Genomic DNA, 21,099 nt, shown 5'->3' on the forward strand with positions numbered 1-21,099 from the left:
AGATTATCCCAACATACCTAGGTTTTGACCCCCACTGAGGATCTCACTGATTGGCATATCAAAGACAGCCCAATCCGACATCTAGTGAAGTACCATAATCGAGTCTAGGGGTCAGGTGTAACTTTCTACTTTTGCCCATCTATCTCTAAGGTCCAGGGCAATACTGGAAATCTGGTCCGGTTCAAGGATTCGAGTAATCCCATACTGCATGTGCCTTGGGTCTTACCCTGGTGGCCGAGACAGGCCATCCCAACACTTGGCAGCACACCAGTATTAGCCTTGGCAGGATAAATCTCCCCAGACTTATCCAATGGCTGTGAACATTTAAAACTAACACAAGTCTTATTGAGTGTCCAGTTTTAGGGTCTTACACAGAATCAAACCAAACAACATGAATCAAACATGCACTTTATTTATTTACACTAAATGTCAAAATTACATCAAAACAGATTGAAGTTAAGGGAATACAAAACTGTCTAACAGCTCCCACTTGCACTTAGGTTCAATCTGGTACAAGCCGGAGTCCCATACTTTCCACGTGTTTCTCAAACACCTTCTGTGTGAGTGGCTTAGTTAATGGGTCTGCCACATTATCCGCTGATGCTACCTTCTGAATCAGGACGTCCCCTCTACCAACGATCTCCTGCAGTACGTGGTACTTCCTCTCGATGTGCTTTGACTTCGAGTGGGCCCGAGGCTCTTTAGCCTGGGCAATCCCTCCATTGTTGTTACACAACAACGGGATGGGTGATGTGTTGGACGGAATCACTCCCAATTCGTGAACGAATTTCTTCATCCATACAGCTTCTTTGGCAGCTTCACTTGCGGCAATGTACTCGACCTCGGTTGTGGAATCTGCAGTGGACCCCTGTTTGCTACTTTTCCAGCAAACAACACATGATCCTATCGTGAAAACATACCCAGATGTAGACTTTCTATCATCTGGATCCAACTGGAAATCGGCATCAGTATACCCTAGAACTTGTAGTGAACACCATCGAATACCAGAACCTGCCCTGGGTTGGCCTGGAATCTACTTACCACCCTTACTGCTTGAGCAATGTCAGGGCGAGTGCACAGCATGGCATACATGATGCTCCCTACGGCAGAGACATAGGGAACGTCTTTCATGGCCTCAATCTCCTCAGATGTCTTGGGAGACATCTTCTTGGAGAGAGTGACTCCATGCCTGAAAGGAACGTTTCTTTTCTTGGAGTTCTCCATGCTGTATCTTTTGACAATTTTGTCAATGTAAGCAGCCTGGGATAATCCAATTATCCACTTCGATCTATCTCTATAGAGTCAAAGACCTAGTATATAGGAAGCTTTTCCAAGATATTTCATGGAGAATTGCTGCGAAAGCCATACTTTGACCGAAGTCAACATTCCTCCATCATTCCCAATGAGCAGGATATCATCCACGTACAACACCAAAAAGGTGACCTTATCCCCACTGGTCTTCCTGTATACGCAGGGCTCATCCGGATTTTGCTCAAAGTTAAACGATTTGACGGTAGAGTCAAAACTGATGTTCCAATTCCTAGAATCCTGCTTAAGTCCATATATGGATCTATTAAGTTTAGATACCATGTGTTCCTGACCAGCAGCAATGGAGCCTGATGTGAGTAAGATATCTTTACTAAGATTTCCATTCAGGAACGCGGTTTTGACATCCATTTTCCAAATCTCGTAGTCATGGTATGCTGCTACAGCTAGCAGGATGCTAATGGATTTAAGCATGGCCACGGGCGAAAAGGTTTCTTCATAGTCGATGCCTTCTTTCTGAGTATACTCTTTCGCCACCAGACGATCTTTGTAGGTCTCAATTCTGCCATCGGGGCCCTTCTTCCCCTTATAGATCCACTTGCAACCAATTGCTTTTACCCCGGAGGGCAGATCTACTAGAGTCCAGACTCCATTGGTCTCCATCGGCTCCATCTCAGCTCTCATGTCCTCCACCCACTTCTTGGAATCTATGTCCAACATAGCTTCCGCTTAAGTCACGGGATCCTCCTCACTAGTCAAGGCTTCCACCAGGTAACTATCCTGGTCATAGCCATATCTGACTAGTGGCCTGGATACCCGAGTGGATCTTCTAGGTTGGTAACTACCTAGAACTTGTGGGACATCTCCCACTGCTCCTGAGCTCTCCTCATCAAGAACTATTTCCTGACAATGGGTGTCCAGGATGTAATCGGTCTCTAAGAATTGGGCATTTCGACTACAGAATGCTTTCTGCTCACTTGGGTCATAGAATAGATAACCCACCGAGTGTTTTGGGTAGCCTACAAATAGGCAATGGCTGGTCTTGGATTCCAACTTGTCCACACTCGTTCTTTTAACGTGCACAGGACAATCCCAAGTCTTCAAGTGTCTAACATTTGGCTTCCTTCCGGTCTAGAGTTCATATGGAGTTTTCGGAACCGATTTGGTTGGAACCTGATTCAGCACGTAGATAGCAGTCTCTAATGCATATCCCCAAAAGGATGTGGGTTATTCCGATTCAGCACGATAGAAGGTTCGGTGAAGGTCGTCCCGACCGAGAAGGGAAGAGAGACGTTCACGGGTGTCGCTACCTGCGGCACGTTGAGGCTGGGGATTCCGTCAGCGGAAAAGGGGATAGTGAACTATCCAATGCACACCGCAGGAGCCTGGAGTTGTTCTCCGGCGATGTTTACCTCTGTGCTACATCCGGCTATGCTAGAAGAAGCCATGGATGCTGGAGTTTTTTTTCTTTTTGAAAACAAGATTGGAGAAAGGCCTTTTGAAGCGTTTCCCACAGACAGCGTCAATTGATGCAGCGCAATCTGAGCACTCTTAGCTGGCAAAGGGTTGGCTCCTAGCTGGCAGCAGACGGCACCTAAGAAGAAGATGGTGAAGAATTCCTGGGGGTTTTGCTCGGTGGGAATACTCCGATGCTTAAGTTAGAACGCTGGGAAGAAGAGTAAAGAGGATAAGAAATCTAAGAGCGTAGGTCGCTTTAGATCAATAATAGTCTCAAGTTGATTTCTGATCCCTTTTCCCTTCATCTGGGGGCTTTTAAATACAGGCGTTCCTTGCTAAGGTGGGCATAACCGCCACTGAACGTCTGCCGCAGCCGTTACTGGTCAGGGCTGCGTAGGCGATCATTGCAGAGTACTGCTTTACTGGGTGAGTGACACGTCTCGCGAGGGCAGGCACGCCCTCATCCGTTGAGAGATACGTGGGTGCAGTATACCGAATTGATAGGGATTGTGCCGTCTGTCAAGGTACGTGGAGCAATCTGCCGGGTACGGTCTTGTCAGGTGGAAGCTTCTTGAGAGAACCGTGTCTCTCGTTAGCGAGCTATCTTATGGCAAGCTTCCAGGAGTTTTTCGGGGTGTTCTCCGAGACTGTCTTTGGGGGTAACTCTGGAGCGAGCTGATCACCCGGGCTCGCGAGCTGAAGTGATCTTGGAGTATTCCTTTCCGGTAGCTCGGGAGAGCTCGAGCTCGCGCAATAGCGAGCTCTCCTGTTAGCGAGCTAAGGCACAACGAGCTGTTCCGCGAGCTCACTACTTAGTCACAATCAAGGTATGCACGAGATTGCTGCTCATGCTGAATCATATCCACGTGTCATCCTTTCAAGGGGTAGGGTCAAATCACCCCCATCACATCCTACTTTTTCTTCAACCTAAGTGGTTGTCTTTCTTTTCCAAAGATTTATTATTGCTATAGGATATGGAGTTTGAGAATACTTTGATTGGTATTATTAGTTTTATTTGATTTATTGTAATATGATCCAAATTTTAGCATGTTTTCTTAAGTGAACATCATGAAAGAAATCTCCTTGTGGCTCTTGAATCAATTATATTGAAATGCTATATTTTTTGTTGCAATTCAAGGACATCATAAGGTGTTTTAGGTTTCCTTTCATCCCCATTAAGTCTTTATCTAATAATGTATATTTTGAATGTGTTGTAATCTAGGTCTCCTTTGGTAACCCTAGAATGCTTCTAAAGTTTTTCTCTTTCAATATTTTATTTTTTTTTCAATTTCTTGATTTTTAAAAGCTTTAGTTTTCATTTCGGCCATGTAATGATAATTCTTATTATAACATAAACAATTCAAAAGTGTTGCTTTGATGTTTCACTTTGGTCATTTTTGACAAAATAGGTTGCCATTGTATGTTAAAAAATCAATGGGATTCATTTCTGACAAGTACTGGACAAATCGATGATGAAAACATTAATGACGTGTTGGTTCCCAAAACATAGTGGGAAACCAAACATCTCCTCTCCATCTCGGACATCCAGCGATCACATTCTCTTAGTCTTAGACCGCATACAACTTCATTACCTTCAGCAGATGAAGAACACCCAGTCTCCAACGTCCTCCCACACCCTGTCTCGGACTGTGGACACCTTCAACAGACTAAAGGCTGAACCATCTCAGCCACTCTTTTTTACTGAGATTTTCTTTCCTTCCATTCGTATGTAACCTCTGATCACTTATAAGTTTTTTGCGTTGGTTTTTTTCCAAGAAAAAGTTTTAGCTAATTCGGCTGCCAGCGTTGCAAAAGTTTCAGTGGGGTTTCAGTCGTTGCAAATGCTGTAGGAGTTTCATACATTTTTCCTCTTTTTTTTTTCCTGAAAGAGTATACATTCCAGCTACTTTTTGTTGTAAGATTTCTGCAATTATACAGATCGTGGGCAAGTAATAGTTGTACGATTTCCCCAAATTATATGAAATTCTCTCTCAAGATACAACACATGTGTTTATGCTAACCGTGTGTTTACTCTCGTGATCACAGACAATGAACACAAACCCTTATCTCAACGGACTAGTATTATGCTTCTACTCTCCCTATTTCACACAATACCTTAATTCAAGTGATTAATGGCCAATTAATTTCTAGCATTAAGCCCTAAGGTAAAAGATAAATCCCAACAATCAACGACCCAATCAATTAAACATAATCTATCATAGGCAAATTAAAAGGCTACGTCCGAATCCTAGATCAAGAAATTTAACTACTCATATTATTAATGAAAAGAATCATTCCAACGATAAAATTTAGATCAAACATAAGTGAAATTGAATAATAACAGAGAGTAAAGTTTGAAGAAAAAAAACTCTTGAATAGAAGTCGATTGAGGGGAACTCCATGCCCTTGAATTTTCAATTCTCCTCTTCGCCGCCTTTCTTCTCCTCCTGGGTTGCTGACTACTTCCTTTAAGGATGAAGTTTTTTGGAGGATTTTTTGATTGATTCCTTAGTGCTAGTCCGCCCCCCCTTTATATAGCTTTAGGAGGAGGGGCTGTTTCCAACTCCTTTTTGGAGTTCTTTATCAAAAATAGAAAGTCTTAATTCCTAATGATTAATTTTAGATCTAATCTTATCCTATCTCATAACTGGTAATCTCAATCTCGTTTATCTTTCTAAAATTATAGTAGAAAATTGAATCTGATAGGACTCTTTGATGTTTTTTTATTCTTGCATTTGTATTGGGCTTCCTCAATGAATTGGGCTGCTGTATGGCTTCTCTGTGAATTGGGCTTATGTTGCGAACTGGGCTTCTTTATGAAATTGCTCAGACTTCGGGCCTGATTTTGACTTCGGTGCAGTCTGAATCTATCAAAACTCAAAACATGAAAGTTGTAGAGTTTTTCCTTATCTTTCCAATGTATATTGAATCATCTCAATCGAAGTCCAGATGGGAGAGTTATGCCAAGATTACTACGCAGTGCTGAAACTGTGCAAAATTACCCGAGTAACCTTGTTTTTCTCCTATTTTTTTGTGCCCTAAATCGAAATACAAGAATAGTGAGTCAAATTAGGTACTAATTAATTATAAAAGACTGAATATTTAGAGATAAAAATATGATAATTTTTATTCTATCACTTTTAAGTTGAGCAGACGTTGCCAAAGGTTCCAGATACACTTCAGCTTCTTCAAATGTTCCCAAACAGCAAGTAGAAGGTAAACCTCAATTTTATTGTGAAACGATGCATAAATAACTGAAAAAATGAAGATTTAACAAAAAAGAGTAAAACAACAAAGAAACATGTAGAAACTAGATGGGTTGATGCATGACCCATATAACATTTCAAGCAAAGACGACAACGAAAATGGGTTTGCAATGACTTTTCAAAATACCCATATATGAATAGTTGGGTCCAGCTGATTTGGACCCATACTGATACGGGTCAGCTGGAAATGTGCATAATCATCATAAATAATAAGAAGAAAACAATAACAGTATTTTAATAATATAGTAGAATATAATATATTTATATATTATAAATAGTAATTAATGGTATTTTCAGTAATTAACAGAATTTTAATAATTAATAGTATTTTCAATAATTAAGAATATTATAATAATTAACAGTATTTAAAATAATTAGCAGTATTTTCATAATTAACAGTATTTTAGTTATTAACAATGTTTTTCATTAATTAACACTATTTTCAATAATTAACAGTATTTTAATAACATTATTATTATTATTATTATTATAAAAAATAAACTATGCAATCGACTTTGTTTTGGCCATTCTTATTATAGTTTATCTTAGCTTTTTGACAAATTGATTAAACCATTATTTTGATTCTTTCAATTTGTTTATAAGTCTTGATTGTTACATTCTTGATTAACAAAACCATTACTCAGCTTCATTGTGTTAGACTCAGCCGATTGTCCCAAGAACCGATTGGTTTGATTTTGTCACTAAAATTATAAATCCTATCACTTCTGATTAAGTTCGAGTCCCTAGTAATTCTTGTCAGGTTGATTGCGGTTCTGCTTGGACCAACCCATTGACAGCCCTATCCCTCTCTCCCTCCCACTATAACACTTCTTTTTAACTTTTCATTTATCTTTGTTTTCAAATTTTCATTTATCTTCAACCATTCTCTCCATGAAATTTTAATATTATATATTTACAAGAGAATAAATTTTTCTAATATATATTTTTCCATTAATCAATATAATTAATTAATTAAGTCTTCTAATTATCTATCATCTAGGCAAGCCCCAAGTTGGGATTGAAGTATAGGATGAACCTTTAATATTATTTACAAGATAATAAATAATTCTAGTATTTTTAATTAATAAATATAATTAATTCATTAATTAATTAAGTTGTCTAGTTGTGTTTCATTTAGGCAAGCCACAAGTTGGAATTGAAGTTTTGGAAACAAATCCAACTTTGAAGCTTGTTGGCATAATGTACACTTAAGCCCCGAGCCAAGCTTGATCAAGAAAACTAGATCCAAGCCTTAAATTTTTGAGTTAGGTCAAGCTTAGGCTGGTTGGGCCCAAACTTGACTTAGAAATTTGTGAGTCTAATGATTGCTTAGGTTGGGCTAAAGTATTGGGCCAAAAGTTGGGCTAAAAGTTTGCAGGGCTAGGTGTACACCAAGTCTAAACACAAACTTATGACCAAGCCTAGAATTTTTGGGCCAAGTTAGGCCTTTTCATCTACATCTCTTTAATGTCTCAACTGAATTTCATGGAACAAGAGCAAAATAATATTTTATAACATTCTCTCTCCTCTCACTCTCTTTCTCTCTCCAAGAATTCAACCACTCCCCACCATCCCTCTGCACTCTCTCTTCCTCCCTCCCCCTCAACCCTCCAACAATATATATACTTAGTGAAATTTCTTACTGCATATCATATGTTAAGTTACTTAATTTCACTTAAATATATTTTTAAGACTTTATTAATTACTTTAAATTAATTAATCGTAATTGTAATTTTTTTGAATTTATGTAATTAATGTAATTTAAGTATTTAGTTAGATTAATTAAATTAATAATTAATTAATTTACCATATTTAGTCAATTAAGTAAAAATGACTAATTAAATTACACTAAATTTATTTGCTTCATTTGCCTAAGTAACTAACTTTAAATCTACCTAGATGAATAAAATTGCCTTTTAATGTATTCATGCATTCTTATCAAATCCAGATTTCATTCCAAAATTCCCCCATTTGACCCTTTATCAAATAAAGATTTTATTTCAATAAATCTTATTGATATGAAATTATCAGCCACAGATCTCAATCTTCTCGACCGTGTTTATCCGATCAAACCTCACCATTATGTTTAGAGACTCAAAAAATCCCAACACACCAAATTTCATTATCAGATTCATCCATTTGATTATTAAACTAGAGAGATAACTTTTTGATGCACCTGATTGAATCACCACATCAGTTGTCCAACATAGGATCTTAAGTGGGTAGGGGCTAACATCAAATCCTTATTTATTTCCATTAAAAACTTAGACCAATGATTTTGAGCTTAATAGGCTTAAAAAACCTAAAATACCAAACAGGCCCTCACTTAAAACCAAGAAAGGACAAAACCACTTTTAAAATCTCATCAAATTTATGTTTTGTGCCACTGTTAGACCCAAATACGGGGATGCAATGTCTAGCACGCCCCAATCCCTCATTGGACGCACGAAACCCATGAGAAGCCACCTAAAATCTAGAGGATTTGTTGCATAAAGAAGGAAGGGTCAACTGCAAGCCCCCTTCTCTCAAAATCCTTGCCTATTTCAGTGAAAAAACTCTGTTAAGCTATAGACACTATAGTGGACAAGTTTCAAACCCATCTCCCTCCATCATTTCTATAAATAGAGGCTCAGCTTGAGATTGAAGGAAGAGAGTTTTCTAACTCCAATAACACACCCATCTTACTTAAATTCCCAGAATCTTTAAAGCCAACCTTAAGTCTCATCCTCTGTTTTTCTTGACTCAACACTAGAAACACCCAACCTAGCTCCTGCCTCATTCAAGTTTCATTTGAAGTCTATTCAGTTGCTTGCTTTTAAGTCAATTCTACCATCTCTGTTAAGCTATAAACACCCATCTTACTTAAGTCTATTCATACACAAGAGGTAAGCCTCTCATTCCACCATTTCCTTGCTTTTAAGTCAGTTCCAAGTTGCTTAAAGCTTTGAAATCTTAGAAAATTTTCATTCACAGCTTCCTCCAAATTGAGAAAAAGAGGTAAAGAAGTGAGGGTCTTAGGGAAAACAGTTTCTAAAACCCGATAACATCACCTCAAATCAATTCTAGGTGGAGTTGGAAGCGCTTTTACCAGATTTTAGGAGTTTTGAGCAATCCCATTATTTGGTGTTTTGTTGGAAGTTGAGCTTAAATTACATCTGTAGTGGGCTTCTATAGTAGCTTGGAGTGAGGGGTGCCTAACACTTTCACTCTCCCAATCCTTTGAAACCAAAGTCTTTTGGTTTGGTGCCTTTCCTTGGTAGAGAACAGAATCACTATTAAAGTTAATAAACCATTTTTCAAACTTGAAAATGAGGGCCCATTTCTTCTAAAAAATAAATGGCAACTCCAAATCTTTTTGAGCTGATTATGAGCCTTCTGGAGCTCACACACCCCTAGATGGAAACATTATTTTCAAGAAGGAAACCCCATTAAGTAGTAGGATTACCCTTTGCTTGACTCCTTTCGTTTGTCTAACAAGTAACAACCAGCAATAAGGGAACAATTCCTTAACATTAATGTATAATACTTTTAGGTCTTAAACCTAAACTAGCTAAACTTGCTAGAAGCTGTTAATAACTAGGCATTAAAATCTATGAGCATATACATAATGGCCGAAAACTGTACATCCACACAAATCGTTGGATCATAAAAGAAGCTTTCCAAACTATATTGTTACTAAATCACATGTTTGTGTTTTTAGAACATCACATGTAAGAATTTTTAATAGAAAATCACTTGGCAGGGGCTCCTATGTGTGGTTAGGTCAAGTAATGATCAACGAATCAAGAAGATATATAGGTCAAAACCAGAAGTAGAAGGAATGGCTCTTTGGAGAGGAAGGCGAAGCATAGGAATAGATCACACTTTTGATGTTTCCTTCAATTGATCTAATAACCCCCTATTGCTATCCTTATTTTCTAGAAGCCCTACAACCTACCCTCTCTTGTTAGTGAGAGAGCCTATTAGACAAGACTAATTGCCCTCCTCTTGACTGTGTGCTAACATCTACCTAACCCCTTAGCCCTACATTGCCTACTTGGAGAAGAGGGGATTCCACATTCTATGGACCCTACCTTGAATGAAGTAGACGTTAGGTTCTTTGCCACATTGTTCATAAAAATGCTTGGACATACAAAGGCGACCAATGCCATCTCTATTGATGAAAAAGGTCTGGAAGTCTTAGCAACTATTTTCTTTAGTCTAAGATGCAATTTTGAGCTAAAAAAGACTCCAGATTTGGAGTAGCTCACCTTTTGACCCAAGGCACTCTTTGGGTTGAGAGACATTCAGTAGATCACTTCCTTTATCTAATCTAATGATGCTTTACTGAAAACATCAAAGTAGAGAAAACATTAGAGAAAATTAAGAATAAGTGGGGGGATGGGGGGTCCCCTTTCCTTAAACCTTTTTAAGGCCTTTTTTAGGGGTAGCCATTTACCAGAATTTGATAGGGTATAATAAAAACACACTTCATGACCCACTTAACCCATCTCTCACCAAACCCATACTTTTCCATTACTCTTTGAAGGAAGCAGCATTCCACCCAATCAAAATATTTACTTATATCAAGTTTGATTACCATAAATCCTTTTGAGGATTTTGAGCTTTTCATGAAATGCATCACTTATAGGGAAGGAGAATGTTATTAGATATAAATCTACTAGTTAAGAAACCACTTAGGTTGCTAGAGATAAATCTCTATACGAAGGGTTTTATCCTATTCACCAAGATCTTGGCTATATCTTTATAAATAGTATTACATGAAATGATTGGTTTGAAATGAGTTGCTTCCTTTAGGGCTTTTACTTTTAGGATTATGGCTATGAAAGTGACATTGATATTTGGATTCCACTTACCATCTCTAAAGAAAGCCTTCACCTCACTTATTAGGTCATTTTTAACTATACCCCAAAAATTCTTAAAAAAGCCTTCACCCTTTGTAACTCTACATTTCCCTCATTTGAAATTTGCCTATTTGTGGACACTAGATCATTCCCAATGCCCATGGGATTTGATGAGAGAAAGATGTTCTGAAAATGGTTCCAAATGATCTACCTAACCTAATCATTCCCTTCCGTCCTTTCGCCTTCATTGTTCATTAGTTTGAGAATTCTATTCTTTGCTCTCTTTCTAATGGTGTCCTAGTAAAAAAATTATATTTTTATTACCATGAGCAACCAATTAAATCTAGATGTTTGGGTCCAAAGGATTTCCTCCCTCTTAAGTAGGATATCCAGATCATATTTCCAAGTCTTTAACCTTCCATTAATCAAATGTTGGAACCATCTTTGGCTTTCTCTTCAGAAAACCTCACCTTTTTCTTTTCTATCAAGTGTTGGACTTTCCAAAGGACTCCCTGTTCCATTTTTTCAAAACACTTTTTATCAATTGGTTTAGCTCTACAGTCATCCACATTATCCTATAACTTTCTTTAATAATCTCTTCATATTTTTCATGGGTTAGCCACATTTCCTCGAATCTAAAAGGCTTTCTACCCATGATAGTTATTGGCTCGGTATTTAGGCATATAGGCAAGTGATCTGACCCATGTGAGGGTAAGGAAAAAAAACCTAGCTTCATGGAATATCTCTAGCTATGAACTATTGGACAAATCCCTATCCAATTTTGCTTTTATATGTTCATTAGCACTTTTGATATTTGTCTAAGTAAATTTTGGACCATTGCTTTGTATTTCTTCTAGCTCCCACCCTCTAATGATTTCTTTATTTTTTCTGACCTTCCTTTTCTTAACCTGGCTTCCTAAAATCTGGTCAGTCCAAAATCATGTTGAGGTATCCAAGGAAACACCACGGGCCTCTAATTTTGTTAATAAAGTTGTCCATTTTCTAACGAAAATCCTTTTTCCCCTTGCTGGCTCCCCATACACAAAAGTATTTGTCTGAAGTATTTGATCCCAAAATAGAGCAAACCCTACAGTCGAACCTATTGAATCCACCCCACCAATCCAAAGCCAACAAAATGGTCATTCTCTGATATGGATGCCATAAACACAATTCTCAAAGTAACACACCTAAGAAATCAACCAAACTCTATCTAGGTCAAGACTTGTGAGAATTGAACCATGTATATATATATATATATATATATATATATAACGTCCAATAATAATAAAGATCATATATAGTGGATCAAATCAATTACATTGCCTTTCTTTGATCCTTCCCCTAAAAAATAGTTGAATTAGTTTCTTAATAATTAACTAATGCAGTCAAATTAAATGGGATTGGATTTGATCTTCATAAATAATCTTAGGGTCCATTTGGTTCATAGTTGGTATCAGAATCAAAACCCCTTGGAATTGAAATCGTAACAATCTATTCCCATACTTTGTTTGGTTCAGACAGGAATCAAAATCAGAACTGGAATATGATAGAATGGAATTTAAATTCCATTCCCAAGGGAGGGGGACAGAATGGCCATTCCCTCAAATGTAAGGCTGTAATTGGATCGGATTTAGCAAAATCCAAATCTGATCTGATTATTGAAAACTCCATGTGAATCTGATTCAAAATCCAATTGGATTTGAAGACCTTAGATTCCAATTCAAGTTCTAATGGACTAGGATCAAATTTGGATTTAATCCAACTCTGCTTTAATTTTTTAAAATACAAAAAAAAGTTAATTATTTTTTAACTTTTATATTAATAAATTGATGTAAATATAACTTATTGAATTTATATATATTATGTAAATTCATATATAATATACATATATATATTAAAATATAATGGTATAAAGTTTATATATTAAAATCAATAAATATTATAATATAATTGTATTCAGATTTTAATAAGATTAGATGGAGTCAAATCTGAATCTGATCCAATTATTAATGAGATGGAGGTTGTAAAATCCTAATCCAATTTGATTACATAAATACATCATCTGAATTTGATATAACCGGATTCAATGTCAGATTGGGCCTTAGATTTTCGAATATCATTGACAAGCCTACTCAAATGGAGAATGCCATTCCAATATCAATAGGAATGAGACTACGATTCTATCCAACAAAACAGCTGCAATTTGAATTGGCTATTCTGATTCCGGTTCTATACCCCTATTCTTACCAACCAAATGGGCACTTAGTTTCATTTCACATGGAAACATGGTAGGTGGCAATAAAAATGCAAACACAAGACTAGGTTCTTGATCGTTATAATTATAATAAAGAAAGACTAGAATCTTGACCTTTACCTAATTTGGAAAAAAAATAAGAAAAATAGTATCTTCACAATATTAAAAAGAGGGAAAATTACTTAAATATATCCTGATGTGTTCACTATTTAAATATACCTTGTGGTCGGAATGTATTAGAAATGTAAGAACCCCACCTAATAGTTTAAACTTTTAAATTGAATGATTTGCTTGGAGCTTGTTTGACCAAATTGTCAAGTGTCGATCTTCATTACCTCCATTATAATCAATTGAAATTCAGCACAAGATACAAGATAAAGGGTGGACCCGTGCTAGTCACTTCAAGCCTGATAGGTTTTTGCGTAGATTTTTTTGAAGCCACCAAATCATGGAACTTCGCTTAATCTATCCATTTGAACCATTAATGGCAATTGATCTTAAAACTTTCAACCTTTGCCAAAGTAGGGATACAGCAGGTGGATATGTTCATAGGCGACCTTAATACTGCCCTTTACTCTTTGAAGCTGAGGTATCTAAGAAGGCAATATGCCATGGAACATTCCCCATTTTCAAGTTTGATATGTTGCAAGTGAGCAGCATTATACAATTTATTTCACTAATACTGGGCTTCCTAATCAATTTAAGAAAGAAGAATATTGTCAGGCATGATTTTTCAAAACTGGATCGGACCAGACGGTCAGATCAGAAAATCTGGGATGACCAATTCCTAAAGTCATTATTTTGCCGAAAAATGATAATTTGATCAGTAAACCATTGACCCAGGCAGTTGAATCATTTGAATCGGTCAGCAGTTTTGCCCATTTTTTAATTTTTTTTTGTCAGAACAAGCCATCTGTTCAATTCAAGTAGTCAGACTGTTAAACCCGGAAACCAGACCCCCTAACCAGTTCATTGTCTGATTTGATTTTACAAACCTTCTTGTCAGATGAAATTCCCTAAATAAAAGATCTCCAACTCCATCCATTCTCTCTCCTTTCATCTTTTAACTTTTTTTGTTTCAATGGGAAAAAAGGCCTTTCTAAAATCATCAAGGGCATGTTTTAATTTGAAAATATAACAGATAGCAAAGGGCATCTGCTGACCATCAAATTAAGGGCGAAAGGAAAATAAAACAAAATGTTACATTCCTTGATATGTGATATGTTCTTTTTTTTCCTTTATTTTTCCCTTTCCAAAAATGGTACGAAGGCAAATCCATTCACCATTATTGTCCTGAAAGAAATAGGCTTAATGTCAACATCTTTACTTTGTCTTCATGGGTCTCACTAATGACTAATCTAATCAAGCAACCAGGCTCTCTTTAAAAAAAAAAAAAAGAAATTAGGTAAAAAAGAAAACAAGCAGCCTGTCCACACTATGTCTTTCGTCCATCCCATGAGAATGGTATTCTTAAGTTATAAGAAATGAGAATTATATAAATATAATATAAAATAAAACAAAAGGAAGAGAAAAAAATTTATTGGAGTGGGTGAGGATGGTTCAATTACTTAGGTTGGGCTCACGGCTCCACCTAGCCTAACTCGGTTTCACTTGCACCCGTACTTGTTTATTTATAAGATTACGACCCTATAATGTGTATAAGACAGCCATATATATATAGAGGTAAGTATATATGTTGGGCTTCATTTTCTTATCATGGAGAGCCCATGTATATGTATATATGACATACATGCATGTATTTAAGACTATACATATGTTCTATTGCATGCATTATGTATTAGTCCTAATCAAAGTCTCAAATCACTATTATCTAAATGGACTTTTTACTGACCTATCTTTTAGAAAGATTTTCAAATTGTAGCATCATTAAAGGTCCTTTGATTTCATGTACAAGCTCCCTAAGGCTTGAAAGTCTTTTTTATTAACTCTTAAAATAGATTTTTAAAAAGTTTAATTTGTCATAGATCACCCGAGAAATTACAAATCAATTAAGGACATGTTTGGTTCAATTCTCAATCTTTTTCATTCTTGTTCAAGATAAAATTCTAAAATGCAAGAGTGGGTAAAAATGGGTAAATTGAGAAAATATTGCTATTAACCAAACGATTTTTATCCTGAAAAATGAATTCTTTTCAAACTAATAAGTGTCTTATGTTGTTCCTTTTCATTCTTGAAAAAAATTGTGTTAGCATTCATAAACAACAGGCCTAGGTCTCCAAAATCATCAACATAGATGTTTACCAGTAAGATTGTCAATTACTAGACTTGGTCCAATCTGGTCCAATCTAGTATTGGATCATCTACAAATAGACTGAACCAAATCCGTAAAAACCAAGTCCAATCTAGTCCAAATAAAATGCAAATGGACCATCTTGGGTCCAATCCAATCCAAATTGAATCAAAACACAGAAATAAAATTAAAAATCCGGAAAATATATAAAAAGACCTACAAACACCTACTACAATCCAATCTAGTCCAATTAAAATGCAAATGGACAAGATTGGGTCCAATTCAATCCAAAGTGAATGAATAAAAGCACTTTTGTAAAAATACTTCAGTAAAAGTGATTTTGTAAAACTAGTTTTGTAAAAGTGCTTTCATAAAAGAACTTTTATAAAAGTACTTTCATAAAAGTACTTTGGTAAAAATACATTCATAAAAGTGCTTCCATAAAGCAATTTTGTAAAAGTATTTTCGCAAAAGAGCTTTTGTAAAAGTGCTTTCATAAAAGTATTTTATATAAGTGTTTTCATAAAAGTAATTTTCATAAAAGTACTTCTCATAAAATTACTTTTATAAAAGTGCTTTTTCTAAAATTGCTTTCATGTAAAAAGTACTTTTATAAAAGATCATCTCATAAAAGTACTTTTTTAAAAGTACTTTGCTTTCATAAAATTACTTTTATAAAAGTGCGTTCGAGAAAATGTTTTCATAGAGGTGTTTTTCTGTTGGTGGTTTCTAAGAACTGGCGTATAGTTTCTTTAAAGAATAAAATGGGCAAGATGGGGCACAATTATTTTTCATAATGCAGGCTACCCCAATGTTCATGCCATGGGCTGATATTTTCATTCTGTCTAATTTTTCATTCTAAAAAGAATGAGGTCAATGGCAAGAATTTTGTAATCAAATGATCCAATGTTATTCAATCTTGTTCATCCTAGATAAGAATGTACAATAATTAAAAAAAAAATGAGGCCCTGAGCAGCGAATCAAACATGGCCTAAGCTGTCCCAAAGATATATAGGAATTTTTATCATCAAGTGCAAATAAAATTAAAGTAATAAATATATAAATATTTTTTATTAAACATTCACTTTTCTTTAAGCAATTCTCTCTCTCCTTTGCATTTGTTATAGACTTCAGATTTTTATCATGGTTTTCAAAACCAAACCAGACTGGATAGTTGGACTGAAAAAATTGGTATCCGGTCAGGCCCGCTAAACCATTTGACTGCTAAACCATTTGACCTGGTCAATGGTTCATGGGTCCTCTTTTTTTTTATTTTTACTGTTCTAAATAAAATAAAAAACAAAAAAAATAAAATTACTTAAGATCCTCGTACCAAATCAATCAATCGAATGTAGGGTTAGAACACCATTTTCATTCTAACCCTTCGTTCTGCCCTCCTCTTAGCTCTCACACCCATCACCTACGGTGGCCAGCACCTCCGACATTCAATGACAACATACATTTGCCAACGGCAATTAACTACGACCAGTGATGGCAAGTTTGCACAGTGCCCAAAGTTCTTTGCAATTTCCAGTATTTCTAGGCTTTGCGAAAAAGCAATTTTGTAGTGGCGCCCATTCCTTACTCCCAACTGACCACCTTTGGCAACCATCGCCTTCGGTGTTCGATGGTGACACACATTGAACGACCGCAATTAACAACGACTGATGATAGCGAATTTGCAACAGTGGCTAGCGTTTTTTGCAATTTGCAGCACTCCCAGGCTTTGTGCCAGACAAGTTTGCAGTGGCGGGCAATTCTAAAGATTTGGAGATTGATTGTGAGTGTTTTTGACACCTAGGAGTAGTTCTAAAGAAATTCTCAGAAATTGAAGAAAAAACAGAGTTGTGAAATTTTTGCTTGGTTGAAACTTAGGGAGCAGCATTTGGCATGGTGATTAGGTACAAATTAATATAATTTTTTTGATTAGTTAGGTAAAATAAATGTATATTGAAGTCTTTTAGAGATCAACCTTTGTTGCATAGTAATCTAACATTTTAGAGTGAATGCTCCTATTTCTCCCCTTTTATTTTGGTGCCAGGGGAATCTATCCCTAGGAATCTTGATTTTAGGTCAAGGATTTTTGCATTTTAGGATTTAACATTCTAGAGTTTTTTTTTTCCGGTATTTTTTGCAATTTTTTGTTTTATTTTATATTTTTTGTGTTTTTTCTGTATTTTATTTTTATATGTTCTATGTATTTTGTATTATAGTATTTTTTATTTAGATAGTTTTATTTTCTATATTTTTTCTGTTTTTATTATTTATAAATATTTTTATTTTTAATTTATTTATGACATCATGAGTTGAACCATTCAACCCGGATGATTGAACCGCTTAACCGAAAATCGGTCCCCTGATGGTTCCATTTTCAGTTCGTTTTTACAACCATGATTTTTATTAATTATGCCAAAGTCAACTTTTATTTTAACGTTATAATCAAATTGGTAATTTTATGATTATTACTATTAACTTTTTAAAATTACAAGAAATGATCCATGCTTTTAATAGAGTTAGGTAGCTTTACATTAGTGGGTCAAAATGGGTTAGGCCCCAATTCTATACCACAATACCAAATGCATTATTTTTAAAACCAAGCTGGAGATTGAATCGGTTGGGCGTTTGGTTCTGGGTTGAATGGTCCGATTATTCAAATTGAACGGTTGGCCTGTTCTAACAAAAAATTATAAAAATTTAAAAAAAATAAAAATAAAAAATGGTCAAAACGGTTCAAATGATTCATCACCTAAGTCAATAGTTTGTTGATCAAAATCAACAGTTTTTGAAGAAATTTTGGTTTTGAAGAAAACCAAAATTAGTTACCTGATTGATTTCCGGTTTTTCTGGTCCGACCATCTGGTCTGATCCGGTATTGAAAACCATGACCAAAAGGGAAAATAAGACAAGTATCGTAGACATCCAAACTTGAAAGAAAACCCAAAGCCCATTTAATGAGTTAGACCGACACCTTGCCTCTTCTTCTGCTCTTTCATCTCTTGATTGCCTTCCTCTTAAATCCACTTTAAATGAAGCATATACATAATAGTCAAGAAGCCTTATTCGCTTCCTACTTCAAGGAAGCCCCCCAAATTTGAAAGCCTTAGCTGAAGGGGTATTGAAATCTTCCTTGTCACTGTCGTTTCTTCCTTTTAGCTCGTGCCTCTTCTACTTTCTCTTTGAACCTTTCAAACGTCTCCCTAGCAAACTTTTCTCTGCCCCAAAAGACCAGACCCACTGAGTTTGCCACGTGGATGTCTCTCTCTACATGAGAGTCACTGGCCCAAGGCTCTACACTTGGACTCCTACACGGTTCCACCCCTAGTCCTGCAAGATTAGGCTCTGCCTGAACACCCGCGGTAGGAGTACCTTCCTCTAAACTAGGCTCAGAACTGGGGAGGAGTGGAATGGCCGGCGGTCTTTCCCTGTCGTCTTTGGCAGCTTAGACTGATGCTCGACTTTTGCTCCAAAACCTCCACCTCAGACCTGCTAACACAGTGAGCCTCACCTCGGGAACTCTCTGAGTCAAACCCTCTCAGCGTCTCAGCCACAGATAATTCAAACGCCTCTCAATTGTTCTCTTACACCTTAATTAGCTTCAAACCTGCTTTCTTACAAGCCAATTTTGGCAGAAATAAACTTCTCAGGTTTCTAACCAGAGTGATCGGGACTACACCTCTCAGCGTTTCAGTCTCTCCCAAATCGTAGCTATAGGAACTACACCTGTCCCATCTTCCACCTCTTAAATGGAGGCCCACTCCCCGGCCCAGCTCTAATGCATGATATATCCCCTTTTGGCCTAGCCCCCGAAGTCTCGCCTAAAACTCTCAAAAGACAAAACTCTGCTCGAAGATGTCAAATTCGATTTTGAATTGGCATCACCACCAATGGGCATCCGGTCTATGGGTCCCAACTTCTCTGACACAGGGATCAACGCAAGCTCAACAGAAACCTTCGACTATCTTCACCCTCTGGCTCCACCTCTGGCTTCTTCCTCCGGCGACTACAGTTTCCACCAAGCCGCAAGCCCTTGCGACGCCGATGGCATTTTACCAAACGAAACGCCGCCTTTCTACAAGATCCCCCACGTTTCATTTCATTCTCTGGAGCGTCCAGCTCGGCTTGCCTCTCGTTAACAGAGGAGTGGAACTGCCTGAGATCAAACACCAAAGGGTGATTGCGACCATCTTAATCTTCTTGAGCAGAGGTCCTTCCAAGTTTCAACATATCCTAGAAAAGGTTGTACGCATTTTTTTGTGTCGAGAAGCCAGTATTATCCAGTTCTTGCATCTTAGTCCTTCTAACCATCAGGTCTGCAAACGTGTTAGATCAAATTTGAACAAGATAATATCTGAATCCAATCCAATTAGAATCCAATAAATGAGAATTCTAATATTCACAGGATCAAAAAAGTAGATATTCAAATTTGATTTATTTACATGTTCAATTATTTGGTTCAATCAAAATATTAGTAAATATATATAAAGATAGGTAGTTTGAGTTTGTGGAGTTGAATATAAAACTAAATAATATATATTAGCTAGGTTTATAACAATTTCAATATAATCCAAATAATTCTAAAGAATTTCAACACTAAAATTGGTGTTACATACTTGAGTATTTGTACGTATGAGGAGAGAGAGAATATAGTAGATCTCTCCTAGTTGGGAATCTTGGGATGCGAGATTGGGAGGCAAGTATTGACATTATATAGTACTAGATCAGGTCCCCACTGATTATATGAATCAACAGTCCAATTCTCACTCAATTGAAAAATAAAGACACAGAACCAATCATACCGGGATCAATTATGACACTGGAAAATCAGCCAATCAACTGGTGTCATAAAAGATGTGACCAATCAGGTTCATGACAATTTTAGGAGGTGTGCTTCAGCCATGTCTTTACAATAGGGCTGCAAAGTCAGGTTGAGGCCAACCTTGGCCCAATCCTAATCCTAATTCATCCAACCTTTAATTCGACGTATCCAATTCTAATCTTAATCTTAACTAAATTCTTTTAATTCCAACCCAACCCAGCCTAACCCAAAATCAATTGTGGGTTGAGATGCGCTCCAACCTTCTTCCCATCTTTTATAATATTATAAAACTTTTTAACTAACCTCATATTTGTTTGTTGATATTTTTATTAGTTATTTAAGTAATAAATTTATAAAAAAAAGTGTTTGAAATGACTATATTTTTTTATGAGTTATGAGTTATAATAGATCTTTTATGGACAAGCAAGCTATGGGTGGTAAAATAAAAGAGATAAGATAAAGAATAAAATATTCAAAAATATAAAATATATTATTAAGGTTTTATTATTTCTAATTAGGATTAAGTGAAGTGATTATCTTAAAAGAAACAAATGATAGTATGTGGTGGGGGTTATACAATTATCATGCACATAACAAATCAATATATGATATATCTGTATATATAATATATTTATATGTGATATATACTATAGAATCACGTTCGGGTTGGGTCGGGTTGCCCGAGGGATTAACCCTAACCCAACCCGAAATAAAGTCGGATTCATAAATTTCAATCCTAATCCTAGCAGGAGCATCAACTTGACCCATTAGGTTTGGGTTCGGGCCAACCCAACCCATTTTGCAGCCTTACTTTCCAATATTATAGATTTACCCATAGCTCTGATGTGGCATAGTTTGAGTTCAAACGACCACAATTAATGCTCTTCATTATCTTAGTGGTTGTTGGACAACATGATTGGTTTTGTTTTTGAAAATAAAAACAA

This window comes from Nelumbo nucifera, chromosome 2 (assembly GCF_055504915.1).
Source record: "Nelumbo nucifera cultivar China Antique chromosome 2, China Antique-T2T, whole genome shotgun sequence".
NCBI lineage: Eukaryota > Viridiplantae > Streptophyta > Magnoliopsida > Proteales > Nelumbonaceae > Nelumbo > Nelumbo nucifera.